Genomic DNA, 13,939 nt, shown 5'->3' with positions numbered 1-13,939 from the left:
GGCAGATCTTCCCTGCTCCCTGCCCACTCCACCACCACATCCTCTCCAGAGCTAGAAGATCCCTTCCCACATCCCACAGGTCTCAGAGCACTTAACCCCTGGTTCCAGTGGACACATCTGTTTCTGTCTTTCACCTCCCTCCTTTTGACCATGAGATCCTTGCATTCTCACAGTGCCTTGGCACTTAGTAAACCCTCAGTACATATTGGGTGAATCCAGGATGTGCCCTGGTGCAGAACACTACAGGAGCATGTAGAGAAAGCTTTTGTCACATTCCTGAGGTACCTTAAGGTGAGGTACTTGTAGAGAGGGAGAGAAATCCTAATAGCACATTTTTGTTGAGGATTTGATAGTTGCCAAGCACTAGTATGGCTTTTTGCATACTTTGTGTATTTGCTCACTAAGTCTTCACCACAACCCTACAAAGTAGGCGCTGTCTCCACTTTGCCCATGAGAAAACAGAGGCTAAGAAAGGTTAAGTAACTTGCTCAAGATCCCACAGTAGGACAAGATAGAGGGATTTCGACCTCACAGCTCAAGCTCTTAACCCTCTGCCATGCATGTTGTGTCCTTAGTACTACCTCCCCACTCTCCCAGCCACACAGGAGCTTGTAGCACAGGCGAGACATTCTCAAGTGGATCAATTAGACGAAAAAGCAAGACAGAGCCTGCCCCAACACTTAACGCTCAATTATTGCCCAAATGCTAATGTACAGAAGAAGTAATGAGGACTGGACTGGAGGGAGAGCCAGAAAGGGCTTCCACAGAAGGTGTGCCCCATCCAGCCTGAGAGACACGGAGGAGCAGGACCAGCAGGTGATGGGGGTGGGGGGCGGGTGGGGGTGAGCAACCCATTTCAGGTTTCTTCCAAAAAGACGTGTGCAGGGGGCTGGCTGAACTTAGCCACAGTTTCAGGAATGCATAGAAATGAAACTACTGGAAGCATTTGGCTTCAGTTAAACTTGGGGCCGAGCAGAGCCAAGACCAGCACACCTGGCTGAGGAGCATGGGCTGTCCAATGGCCATCTCACCAAGATGGTGTGGGAGCAGCGCCTAGGAAGAGACCCAAAGCCAAGGTGGGAAGGTGTCACCAGCTTCCTGACCACACAGGGAGAAAGGTGGCTCCTGTTTATCCATCAAATATTTGACTAAGAACAGGTCTTAATAAGACATTTCTTTGGTTTTGGGAGGAGGGCAGGTTTGTTTGTTTGTTTGTTTGTTTTTCTCTTACCCCTGGAGAGTGAAGAAATAGAACCCATGCGAGCAGGCCTTGCTGCAAAAATGTCGCCTCTCCATTCAGATGCTGCCACACTGTCGGAAATGCCACCATTAGTAAGAGATTTGAAAACTTGATCCTTCTTCATTCAAAATGAAAAGAGTTTACATAGCTACAGACCTTGACAGGTCATTAAAAAGTGTTCAGACTCCTGAAAAACGCATGAAGAATCCTCAAAACATTAAAAATAGAATGGCCACATGATTCCGCATCCCACCACTGGGTATATATCAAAAAATATGAAATCAGTCAGAGCTATCTGCACTCCCATGTTCACTGCAGCAGTATTCACAGTAGCCAAGGTTTGGAATCAACCTGAGTATCCATGGAGACTCATGGATGGGTTTTTAAAATATGGTACATATACATAATGAAATATACAGCAGCCTTAAAAAAGAAGAATATCTTGTCATTTGAAACATCATGGATTGACCTGGATGACATTACATTAAGTGAAATAAACCAGGCTACAGAAAGACAAATGCCATATGACCTCACTCAACATCTAATCTAAGAAAAGTGTTGAACTCATAGAAATAGAAAATGAAATGGGGTTACCAGAGACTGGGGGCTGGGAAGATTGGGGAAATATTGGCCTAAGGACATGAAATTTCAGTGAGACAACATGAATAAGTTGAAGAGATCTATTTTACAATATGGTGACTATAGTTAATAGCAATATATTGTATATTTGAAAACTGCTGAGAGAGTAGATTTTAAGTGTTCTCACCACAAAAAGTAAGTGTGTGAGACAAAGCCTATGTTAAATAGCTTGACTTAGCCATTCCACAATGTATACAAACACCAAAACATCATGCTGTAATCATAAAGTTTACTTGTCAATTAAAAAAATAAATTTAAAAAGGATTCCAAATCCTTATATCTGTTGAATACCCCGGTAGGTCTATGAAGTATGCTGGGCTCTAGAATGTAGTTGTTTAAGCACCCAAGTGATGAAGCCAGACTGAGTTTGAATCCCATCTCTGACTAGCTGTGAAACCCAGGGCCACCCACATAACCTCCCTGTGCCTTAGTTTTCTTTGCCCATAAGTGGGGTGATGATAGTACTTACCTCGGAGAGCTGGTATGATTAAATAAACTACTGATATAAGTGATTGGAACAATGTCTAGCATGCAGCAAGTGACATGTAAACATTAGCAATTATCATTATCCTATTTTATAGATGAGAGAAACTGAGGCTCAGAGAGGTGAAGTGACTTACTCCAGGTCACACCACCAGTTGATGGCAGAATGAAGATCTAACCTCTGCAATTTGGTCTTCCAACTTGAAGCCTTATGATCACAATGAGGAAGGCTCTCTCTCTTCTTCCACCCTCTCAAAGCAGTGATAATCATTGTGAAGACCCTTTCTTTTAAATATGACACAAAAAAATGCCTGGTAGAAAGGACTTAAAAAGCAGGTGATGAGGCCCCAAGGAGAAGGAATAGCAATGCTTATTAACATTCTACTATCTGCTGGACTATTAGATGATGGGTTGGAAAACCTTTTTCCGTAAATGGCCAAACAGTAAATTATTTTAGTCTTTGTGGGCCATCTGGTCTCTGTCAAAACCACTCGATTCTGCCATCGTAGTTCACAAACAACCATGAGCAATACATAAATCAATAGGCATGGCTATGTCCCAGTAACACTTTATTATGGATTCTGAAATTTGAATTAGGTAGAACTATATTTCATGTATGGTGAAATATTTCTCTTCTCTTGATTCTTTCCAGCCATTTAAAAATGAAAATGCAATTCTGTTCTTGAGGGGCATACAAAAGCAAGCAGCAAGACAGATACCAGGGGGCTGTAGTTGGCTGACCTCTGATGCAGAGGCTGAGATTAACTTAAGCCTGCCAGCACTGCTGAGACTCATTTTATGCATGAGTAAACTGAGGCTCAGGGGCTTCCATCACCAGCTTACAAGGCAGATTAGTGAGGAGCAGAGCTAGGATTCAGTCCCTCTGTCCATCTCCTCTGTGATGCCCTTGGACCTAGTTGTTCCTTCTGTGTCTGTCACCACTGTGTGACAAAGTTGCAAGACCCTCTGTTATAGGACGGGGGAAACCGTCCTAATGGACATGCCCCTTCAATGTGTGATGACAGCATTTGCCATACTCAAGCCTTTTAGGGAAGCAACGTCAATCAGCTGATGTTCAGGACATGTTGCTTCAGGAAATAGCAGATCCCAGCCACACCACGGGGCAGGTGCTTAGTACTCATTTGGTATGTGGCATAGGGCAATGGTTCTGTCACTGCCCCAGCTCTGTGGTACTGGTGACAAGACTCTTGATTCTCTGGCCTGTAGTCAGCAAGAAGTTTGGGAGGTTCCCTCATGGCAGATCACCTTCGTGGGATAACAGAGAAAGGTGCATTGGTCTCAAGGGCTTTGGATCATACTGGACAAGCAGCAGCAAAATGAGAGAGGTGCATGCCTGAAAGATAAAACTGGGCTAGGGGGTTTCCTGAAGGGTGCGGCCTGGGACTGGGAGATTTCCTGAGGGCCAACTAGGCTTTATCTCCCTCTTCCTCACATCCCGCATCTCAGACCTCAGATTTGGCCTCTGCCCCCACCTGCCAGACACACTCTCAGCTGAGCCAGCTGTAAGACTGGGGTCCGGCACCCAGCCTTTCCTCTGTGGTGCACATTGAAGACCCAGGAGTGCCCCGCACTGGAGCTGCTGTTCCCAGACTGCAGCAAAACCACAGCTGCAGCTGCCTGCCTGCAGGTCTGAGCTTGTTTAGGCTTCACCGGAAAGAAAAATGCCCCCGCCTTAGTCTGTCCTGGGAGCTGTGGCAAGCCAAGCCTGTCTGAGTGAGGGTGACTGGGGACCCTGGCACTTCCCTACTTACTTTATATCCTTTTAAAATTGTTGTTTCAGAAATAAACACTCTCAAAGTAGAAAATTTAGAAAATATGCATGACAAAAGAAAAAATGAAAATGACCCGTAGTCCATCTTCCTAAGAGTAACTGTTTTTCTTCTCTTTCCAGTCTTTTTTTCTATGCATGTGTGCTCCCTATCCAAATGGGATCATAGGATAGATAAATGCTGCTTGGGGAATTTGTTTCTTTTTTATTTAACACTGTAGGGTGAACATCTTTCTATGCCAAAGCAAACTTTTCTTTGCCATTATTTTTGCCTATCATCTGTTTTTGGCAAGTCCTCTTCCGAAGGTGTGTGGAACCTGGAGAGGATTTCTGTGTATTGGGGTCCTAGGCTCCAACTGGATCACCGGATCCGGTCCTTTTTAGGATCACCGGATCCAGCCCTTTTTAGGCAGGAGTGCGGGGGCAGCTCTGTGGCTTTGAGTAATAAAAAAAGCCCTAGGCTCATTGTTTGCACAAGCTTTCCTGCCCCAGCCCTGCTCTGACTCATGGTGCCATCTTAGACTTGTCACTTCATCCCTCTGGGCCTCAGTTTCTTTATCTATAAAATGGGATGGTTGGATTGAGGGCTTTGCCAGCTCTAATGTCCATGACTAAATACTCGTATACTGAGGCAGATTCCAGAAGCCTCTGGGAGCATTGGCTGCTGAGAGGAAGTTGTCTCTTCCCAGCCAGTAATTTGGCATCTGGCTCAAGGCTAACCAAGGAGTTAGGCGTCTTGGTCTGGAAGATCTGAAACCTCTCTGGGGTAGCCAGCACCCTACGCTATGGTTCCCAGGGCTTCACAGATCACTGGGTTCTCCCCACCTTTCTGTTCCCTGCCTCTGGGAAAGGGAAGCAGCCGTCCTGTGCCAGCACTGAGCTCACAACTCCACTGCTTCTTGGTCATGGTATTAACAGCTGGAACCTGCAGCAGCCAATAGCTACTGGTCACTCTCTGAAATGCAAAGCAGGTGGCTGGGCAGAGAGTGACATCTCAGGCAGTGCCAGGGCCAGTGCCTGGGGGGCTGGGCAGGTGGTGGAGCTGGGGTTTCTGGGAGCTGCAAAGGGCCTAGGAAAAGGGCTTTGGGTGGGCAGGCTTTCCTCACCTCTGTTTTCCCTTCCTCCTGTGATCCAGGAATAGCAGCTGGCTTTTCTTAATCTGATGTGAAGAGTCCTGCCAAGAAACTTGGAGGCTGAGGCAGCTGCTGTTTGAAGATTTTGAGGGATCGGAGCATCGTGAAGTATAAACAGCAGAATCTTTTTTTCTGGCACTTGGGCTGTTTGTCTTCCATACTCTTTTATAGAAATTACAACAACAGCAACAACAATAATAGCAATACAGCTACCATGTAATAAGTTTTGCCATCTTCTAGGCAATGAGCCCAATGCTTTACTTGCTTCATCTTATTTGAGATGAGCTGTTTGCTGGTATTATCTCTATTTTACAGCTGGGGAAATAAAAGTTCCAAGAAGTTAAGCTATTTGCCTAAGGCTCCCTAGCAATGAGTTGCTAGGCTACGATTTGGACTCAGAACGTCTGTTCTTAAGCTTGGCCTCTTACCCACCTGGCCTTTCCACCTCCTCAAACCTTCATGCTTCAGTTGGGCAGGAACCTCCCACTGTAGTTTCCGCTTTTCCTTATATGCAGAGATTCCAAGAGGCTTAGAAATTCTATCAGTTCCAGGCATCTATGTGCTAGGTCCCATACTTATCAACAGTGTACCCAAAATGTGTAAGCTTTGGTCTTCAAGTGCTGGAAGTTTAATATTTCATTGATGAGATGAGTGATACAGATCCTGAGGTTCCAGGGGTCATTTATGTTTTTCATGGCATCATGGAGTGTGTGTTTTGAGCCATGCCTTCTGCAATGTGAATCCCACCTCTGCCACTTACCTGTGACTCTGGGCAAGTCTCTTATCCTCTCTGTGCCTCAGAATCCTCCTCTCTTAAACAGGGGGGAATGCTATATACTTCATAGAGATGACTCTTAAGGATTAAAGAGAATGTATATAAAGTACTGTCACTTAGTAGGTGCTTCCTGAATGTTAGCTGTTGTTATAAAGACTAAAAGAATGGTACCCTGAGTCAGATGCCTGAGTTTTATTCTAACTTAACTACTTAGCAGTTGTGTGACTTTGGATAACTCACTTCTATCACTCTGTGCCTCAGTTAATAGGATTGTCGTAAGGAGTAAATGTGTATCTTCTATGTATATAAGTATACAAATGCACACACATATCTCAGAGCAACATATGTTTACTAAGTATCTATTATGTCCCTGGCACATACTAACTGTTCTGGTTTTTATTTTTCATTATGATTCCTCTACTATCAGCACAATTTTATATTTATTACCATGACTATTAGTCATACATCAGATTTATGGATTCGAAACCACCTCACTCACTCCTCTAGATGACCATATTTGTATTCATGGCGTTGCACATTTAAGTCATCAAAATTTGTAACTTTGGAATTATTTATAATTTTCCTTTCCCCCTCCACAATCACCCTGTCAGTACTGGCTGGGACCGTTTCTTCCATCAAAACCGTCCTTTCCATTCCCACTGGCGTCATATACCTCATCAGTCATTTAGAGTTGGTGTGAGTGAGTGTTGCAGCTTCTTCCCTGGGAGCCACTTTTGATGAGAAGAAGCCAGGAAGGGAGGGGCACATGGTTCTTCCACATCCACTCTCCTATGGTTGGTCATTTCCCATCAAGATATCCAAAGAATTATTCTTTGAACTCAATTCTGTTCACTTCTCTCCTGAAAAACAATCAATGTCCCCTCACCCATGCCTTTTATTTTTCACACAGATTCTTGAGTCTGGGTTTCAAGGCTTTCCACAGACTGGCCCAAGCTTTTTACAGGAATCACCATGAATGATGCCTGACCTTGCATTTCGCTCGTGCAGTTTGTTTGTACCATTCAAGGTAGGTCTCTAGTCAGTGATGGGTTCAGGAATGGGCAGTCCTAAGCCACTTCGTGTCAGTGGGATCTGAGGAGAAGTTTGCTTGGGGCTTCTGGGAAAGATAAACTATTTTTTCTCTCTCTCTCTGCTTTTCAGTGCAAACACCTTTTGCCCCAGGTGCAGCTGACGGCCAGCTTGCAACCACAAGGATGGCCACCATGAAGTCAAAGGAGAACTGAGAGAAGAAACAAGAAAACAGACCAGGAACCCTGACTGAACTGCTCTGAAAATCCCCTGCTTCTGGACTCCAGTGTGTAAAATACATTTCCCTATTGCCTAAGCCTGGTCAAGACATACTTTTGTTAGTTGCAGCTCAAAGAATCCCAGTGGATACACTTGTCTTTCCAGCTTTATCTCCAGCCATACAGGATAACTTGCTTGTCTTGAAATTTCCCCTTTCCCCTCACAGTCCTACCTTGGTGCCTTCTCTCATTCTTGTCTTCACCTGGAATGCTCTCCCCAAACTATATTGTTAAGGTCTTATACACTCTTCAAAGTTCAGATTCAAAGGCACCAACTCATCCTCATTCAGAAGGACTCTCTGCCCTCCTGAGTCTCCAAGATGCTTTGTGTACACCTGATGGCACCAAAACATCCAGCTCTATAGCACGCTCATCTGCCTCCTTCACGGGATGGCATATTCCAGGGAGGCTGCTTCTCTTTATGATTTTGAATCCCCTAGTCTGGAACAAAGTGTGCTTTGGAAATATTTCTTGCATTAAGATGTGGAATTCAATACAAATGATAAACCACATGTCAAATGATGGTAACAAAAACAATCAGTGTTAAGTAAGGCAGAAAGGGAAGGGACCTCTCTGGGCTGGAGCAGTGAAGAAATGATACTTATGTCTTGAGGGTGGAAACTGTGGCTCATGTCTTGTAATCCCAGCACTTCGAGAGGCTGAGGTTGAAGGATTGCTTGAGCCCAGGAGTCTGGCGCCAGGCTAGGCAACACAGCAAGACCCTGCCTCTACAAAAAATTAAAAAATTAGCTAGGTATGGTAGCATGCAACTGTAGTCCCAGCTACTAGGGAGGCTGAGGTGGGAGAGTTGCTTGGGGCCAGAAGTTTGAGGCTGTACTCCGGCCTGGGTAACAGAGTGAGACTCTATCAAAAAAAAAAAAAAAAAAAAGAAGAAGAAGAAGAAGGAGAAAGAAAAGAAGTAAAGAAGAAATAAGTGCTACTTATGTCTTGGGATGTGCCCCAACTAATAGGTAGAATTTGGATAGGTTGGCTTGGGGGGAATTCCTCCATGGAGAGGACTAAGCAGATGCAGGGATCTGTTTCTCATTCCTCTACTCATTGTAGTATGTTTGAGGGGTTCTTTGTAATTGTTGGGAAACGTGGTCTCTGTAATAAAATTCTGGTGGGTGGAAGAGGAGAAAAGTTGGTTTTGTCCAAGTGGAAATGAGTTCTTCATTTTTTCTATGATTATAAAATGAATAAAACACAAGTGGCAGTTGGGGATGGGCTGGGAGCATCTCAAGATGGTTTTTTTAAGCCCAACAAAGTATGGCTGTGAGACAGAGGGGATGTTGCACTCATCACCATGTTCCTCCAGGTATCCAGACATTACCTCTGTTTCAGGGGCTTACGTGTTCAGGCTATTATAAAGAGGGTTGTCCATCCTTATAAGGTACTATGGTGGACACATTATGTGTTCTTATTATCTCATTTTCTTCATGATCACACGAGAAGACTACAAGTGCTGCCATGTAACTGGGTCTTGCCAGTGGAATATAGGTGGTAATAATGTACTACTCCACTTCCAAACCTAGCCCCTAAAATGGCCCATGCAATCTTTCATGGTCTTTCTCTCTCTCATTGTCTGGTTGAATCTACAGGTCCAATGGAAGACTCTGAGGAGGACTTAGGCAAGGCAAACCCACCAGATGAAGGAAGCCTGAATCCCAGAGTCTCACTGCTTAGAGGAAAACTGCTGTAGAGAGCTGCTTGACCAAGAACACCTGCCTTGAACCTCGTATGAGAAAGAAATAAAGTTCTACTACTACATTAACACCTAAAATGTTGAGTCTGTTTGTTAGCTAGCCTACCCTGATTAATATGGATGTCAAAGAGATGGCTTAGCAAAATCTGAGGGCATGGGTAAATGGCAGTCCTGTCAAGATGATCAGCACATGACAGGTAGGAGGCTTTTACCTGATGGTCATGAGAAGGAGAGGTAATACAGACCCTCAGTACTGGAAACATTCAGTGTTTGCTCCACTGGCAAGGGATGGTTTGCTTTAAACTTCTTGATGTTGGCTGCAAATGGCACCTGCTGGGCAGAGGCTGGGCAGTCTCTGGACACTGATTCCAGTGCTGTTCACGGGGTCCTGCCTGCTCCTATTATTTGACAGCCCTTCTTTTAAGCCCCGTGGACTTCGTCTTTGATAATGCTCCTCTGATTTTCCTTCTTCCTCTACCTTTAATTTTGAGAGATATTGCCAAACCACTATCCACAAAAGAAAGCACATTTAAAGTGCCATTGTCTTTTTGTGGCGTGGATATGAATGCCTATTTCCCAACTTACTATCCAGGACTGCATGCATGTTATCAAACTTTTAAATTTTTATTTCATTACAAAGAAATTATTGTGGTAAAAACACGACACAAAATTTACCATCTTAAGCATTTTAAGTGTACAGTTCAGTAGTGTTAGGTGTGTTCACATTGTTGTACGACCAATCTCCAGAAGTTTTTCATCTTGCAAAACTTCAACTCTATGTCCATTAAACAACAATGCCTCATTTCCTCCTCCCCCAGCCCCTGGAAACCACCATTCTACTTTCTGTTCCAATTAATTTGACTACTCTAGATACCTCATGTAAACAGAATCATGCAGTATTTGTCTTTCTGGATTGACTTATTTCCTTTAACATAATGTCCTCAAAATCCATCCATGTTGCAGCATGTGTCAGAATTTCCTTCCTTTTTGAGGCTAATATTCCATTATGTGTGTGTGTATATATTTTGTTTACAACACAAATTTTGTTTATCCATTCATCCATTGATGGGTACTTCCACCTCTTGGCTGTTGTGAATAGTGCTGTTATGAACATGGGTATACAAATATCTTTTTGAGATTCTGTTTTTGATCCTTTGGGAGATAAATATACTCAGAAATGGAATTTTTAAATCATGTGGTGGTTCTATTTTTAATTTTTTGTGAACCTCCATACTGTTTTCCATAGTGACTATACCATTTCATATTCCCACCAGCCATTGCACAGGGTTCCAATTTCCCCACATCCTCGCCAACACTTATTACTTTCTGCTTTTTTTCGGGGTTTTCTTGACAGTAGACACCCTAATTGTTGTGAGATGGTATCTCGTTATGGTTTTAATCATTTTTTTCATGTTCACCTAATATGCTTTAAATTTGAATTCACATTTTTTGTTATATATAGAGGTCAGAAGAACCCATCCTAGTGATGAGATGCTTCTGGTTTCCAGTCTTATAAGAACTACACCAACTTCGCAAACAACAACTAGTGTCTGGAGTGAGTTATCCCTTGGCAGTGGTAGAGAAACTCATGTTCCTCAGATGCAAGGTTTACACAGCACTTTGTAGTTTATACACATTGTCTCACTTGATCATCACAACAGCCTTGCAAGGTGCAGAAGGCAGATGAGGAAATTGAGGTTCAGAGATGAGAAAAGAGAGAAAGAAGGAGACCGGCTTTTTAAAATCATAACCACAGAAGCAAATGCCTAGTGATGCACAACAGATATTGCTGTCTGCCTGTCCATCATCTGTTCTCCCCTTTTCCTTTCATCAGGGCCCCAGTTTTGTTAGGGTATCCACCCTATGTATTCATAACTCCCATAATGGCAGTTCTATCTACTTTCTTAGAGATTGGTTTACCAGTGGTCAGTACAGTGTGAAAGGGATTTTAGGAAAGATTTCTTCATTTAAAAAAACTTTAAAAAGAGGTGGAATGATCTCCCTTCTTCTGGAAGATGTGGTTCCCGGATGGGATGCCAGGAATTGCAGCATCTATCTTAGGACCACAAGGGGAACCAGTCTTAGGATGAAGCCAGGGGCATATGACAGAACAGAGTAATAGAAAACACCTGGGTCCAATATCACAGAGTTGTCAATAATAACACACTATTTTTTTTCTTACTTCTTGTGGTGTGAAATAATACATTTCTTTCCCGATTGAGCCAATTTGAATTGAGATTTTTTAGGGGTTTTTGGAAGCTGAAATAATCCTATTAAATGGTGGATGAAATTATAAATTGACAAGAAAGTGGTGTGAAACATGATTCAAGCACGTAAATGTCACATCCCTGCATCCCCATGTTGGGTAGTAGGTCAACACCATTCCGGAGGTGTTATGAGGAAAGCCAGGAGAGAGGGAAAGAGAGAGTACATCTAACCATGGCTGTCAGAAACCGCCAAAGGTCCAAATGGTGAGAATGAACCTGTTGTCATCATATCTAGCAGGTCAGCATGAGATCAAATATTGGGTCCCAAAAGAAACCTGTTGTACACTGGCCTGATATTCCCATGTTGAGGAACTTCAGCTGCAAACACTCCTGGTCTCTCTGACCATCCTTTGCTCCCTTCTCCTCACAAAAGGAGGAGGAAATTCTCTTTGTTGATGGTGAGTTTGGAGATAAACTGGACATTTTCCACCTGGCACCTCCCCTTCCCTCTCAGATATGCCACCTGCAGTGAGGGTCCATTCTGGGCTGCTATCCACTCTGTGGCAAGTGAGGAAAGCTAGAAATTTTATGAGGGGTGCTGCAAGTTCATTTCAGGGAACAGGATTAGGGAATCCCTTGTGGCTACATATTTAAGCTATAATCTTTTCTTCAGCTTTTCCTGGTCATGAAGCTCAGATTCCAATCTCCATCTATCTGATTCCTATATAATTCCTTCCATATCTCTTCCTGAGTTCAGAACCAAATATTTTTCTTATTTGGTTCTGAACTCAGGAAGGGATGTGGAAGGCATTATTCATTGGACCCCTAGACTCTAACTCAAACCATGAAATCAAAATTGGCAAGTTTTAATAAAACTAAAAATAGAGGTATGAATAACGATGTGAGGATAAAACCTCACATCCCATCTACTAGTACACTGCTTTTATGTAGTCTGTTGCTCTGATGTAACTATATTTTCTTCAGGATGTGAGGGATATTTTCATATTCCTGGTGACAGCTGGGATGTGGTTTCCAAAATTTAAAAAAACTGGGATTCTACAAAGGCCTTTAAAAAGCCTTAAAAGGGATGATGTAAGAACTGAGTTCAGATAGAGCTAGGATGGACGGGATGAGTGAGTGGCGCAAGTGGCTCTAAAATCATTTGACCTGTTGGATTATTGCAAATCAGGCTGCGTTTGGCTCTAGGAAACATTCTGGGTTTCAGCCACTGGTGTTGAGCCAGCTGAAGGTAAAATAATAGAAATATAGTGTTAGTTAGTCATAGCAGCAGTAGTATCAGTACCAACTAAAGTATGCTGGATATGTGCTATTTTATTTTATTATTATATTAAGTCCTCACTATGACCCTGTGAATTAAGTATTATATTAGCCTTGTTTTACGTTTGAGAAAATTAAGGCTTAGAAAGATTAAATAGTTTGTCTAAGGTCACACAGCTAGAAGTGCCAAACCTGGGTTTTAACCTGGTCACTGCAATTCCACTCTAGATACTAACTCCATATTGCAATCAAACCATTTATAACCATTCCCATTTCCGATCAGTTTTCTGAAGGAATAATGCCACAGAAGCAAAAAGCTACATGTGTAAAATTTTCCATTAGAATGTTTTATATCGCTGTGATCCAAGGAAGTGACTTGAATGCACACCAGCATGGAACTATATTAATAAATTATGCTACATGATTCAATAGAATGCTAGACGTAATTTTAAAATAATAATTCCAGAATTTACATTAAAATATGAGCATTATATTCTACTATAAAGACACATGCACATGTATATTTATTGCAGCACTATTTACAATAGCAAAGACATGGAACCAACCCAAATGCCCATTAATGATAAACTGGATAAAGAAAATGGGGTACATATACACCACGGAATACTATGAAGCCATAAAAAGGAATGAGATCGTGTCCTTCACAGGGACATGGATGAAGCTGAAAGCCATCACCCTCAGCAAACTAATACAAAAACAGAAAACCAAACACCACATGTTCTCACTCATAAGTGGGAGTTGAACAATGAGAACACCTGGACACAGGGAGGGGAACAACACGCATCGAGGCCTGTTGGGGGCTGAGGGGTGAGGGGAGGAGGAGCATCAGGGCAAATATCTAAGGCATGTAGGGCTTAAAATTATATGACAGGTTGATAGATGCAGCAAACCACCATGGCACATGGGTACCTACATAACTAACCTGCACTTTCTCTACATGTATCCCGGAACTTCAAGTAAAATTTAAAAATAGAGTTTTGAATTTGTCCAGTAAATAATAAAGAAGTATAAAGCTGAAAAAATAATGAGCACTATAGAATGTAAGGCTAAGGAAATAAAGCTGAGGAGAAAATGGCATGTATACCCAGATGGCAACAGTATAAAAAAAGCAGGCCCACCTGTGATCCAACACCGAAAGGAAATAAGCACAAATAAAAATAACAATGTTTAATAATAAGTGAGATCTAGGTGAATATTTTTCTTTTTGCTAAAGTTGTTTCCAACATTGCAGAGGCCCTATTTTGTCAAGAAAAGCAGAACATATCCACAGGGGGTACTGCAGGCAGAATCACGTGTATGTGTGTACACTGGCTAGTTCATTGGTGGGGAGCAGGGCCACTGGGCACACTTGCAGAGAGCTTT

General features: G+C 42.8%; 1 protein-coding gene across 6 annotated transcripts in view; it reads left to right on the top strand.

The window, feature by feature from the left end:
- The window catches only part of PDHX (pyruvate dehydrogenase complex component X), a 204,787-nt gene extending 195,647 nt beyond the window's left edge, over nucleotides 1–9,140 (top strand). For all 6 annotated transcript variants that reach the window (XR_009215687.1, XR_009215684.1, XR_009215686.1 and 3 more), the window contains 3 exons: nucleotides 6,970–7,086; nucleotides 7,221–7,374; nucleotides 8,968–9,140. The gene's annotated coding sequence lies outside the window, so the exon portion shown is untranslated. The remainder of the gene's footprint in view (nucleotides 1–6,969; nucleotides 7,087–7,220; nucleotides 7,375–8,967) is intronic.
- The last annotated feature ends 4,799 nt before the right edge of the window (nucleotides 9,141–13,939 follow it).

The sequence above is a fragment of the Hylobates moloch genome, unplaced genomic scaffold (genome assembly GCF_009828535.3).
Source record: "Hylobates moloch isolate HMO894 unplaced genomic scaffold, HMol_V3 SCAFFOLD_11, whole genome shotgun sequence".
NCBI lineage: Eukaryota > Metazoa > Chordata > Mammalia > Primates > Hylobatidae > Hylobates > Hylobates moloch.
The sequence above is the reverse complement of the archived record's forward strand: the minus strand, read 5'-3'. Positions and strand labels throughout refer to the sequence as shown.